We start from the raw sequence: 330 nt of genomic DNA, 5'->3' as shown, positions 1-330 counted from the left end.
CCGCCCCCCAAGAGCGGGGGGCAGGGGGGGAAGAGGCTTGCCCCTCCATCCCCCTCCACCAGCACCCTGCACCGCTGCCACCTCCAGCACCACTGGCCTCAACCCCTCCCCCTGCAACCCTGCTCCTCAGATGCAGCAGAGCACCACAATGACAGCAGGGATGGAGCAGGGGGCAAAGGCAGCAGCACTCTGTCCTCTCTGTCCCTGCCATCATGGCAGTGCTCTGCCACCTCTGAGGAGCAGGGCTGGGGCGGGGAAGAGGAGAAGGCCAGCAGTGCTGGAGGTGGCGGGGGCATGGGGGGCTAGCAGAGGGCGACAGAGGAGACAGCG

At 67.9% G+C, this 330-nt stretch overlaps 1 protein-coding gene across 4 annotated transcripts in view; it reads right to left on the bottom strand.

Annotated features, from left to right (window-relative positions):
- Window positions 1-330, bottom strand: part of EMCN (endomucin) — a 113,694-nt gene that overhangs the window by 45,995 nt on the left and 67,369 nt on the right. The window lies entirely within an intron of this gene.

The sequence above is a fragment of the Alligator sinensis genome, unplaced genomic scaffold (genome assembly GCF_000455745.1).
Source record: "Alligator sinensis unplaced genomic scaffold, ASM45574v1 scaffold353_1, whole genome shotgun sequence".
In the NCBI taxonomy this organism is placed as follows: domain Eukaryota; kingdom Metazoa; phylum Chordata; order Crocodylia; family Alligatoridae; genus Alligator; species Alligator sinensis.
This window is presented reverse-complemented; position numbering and strand designations above follow the sequence as displayed.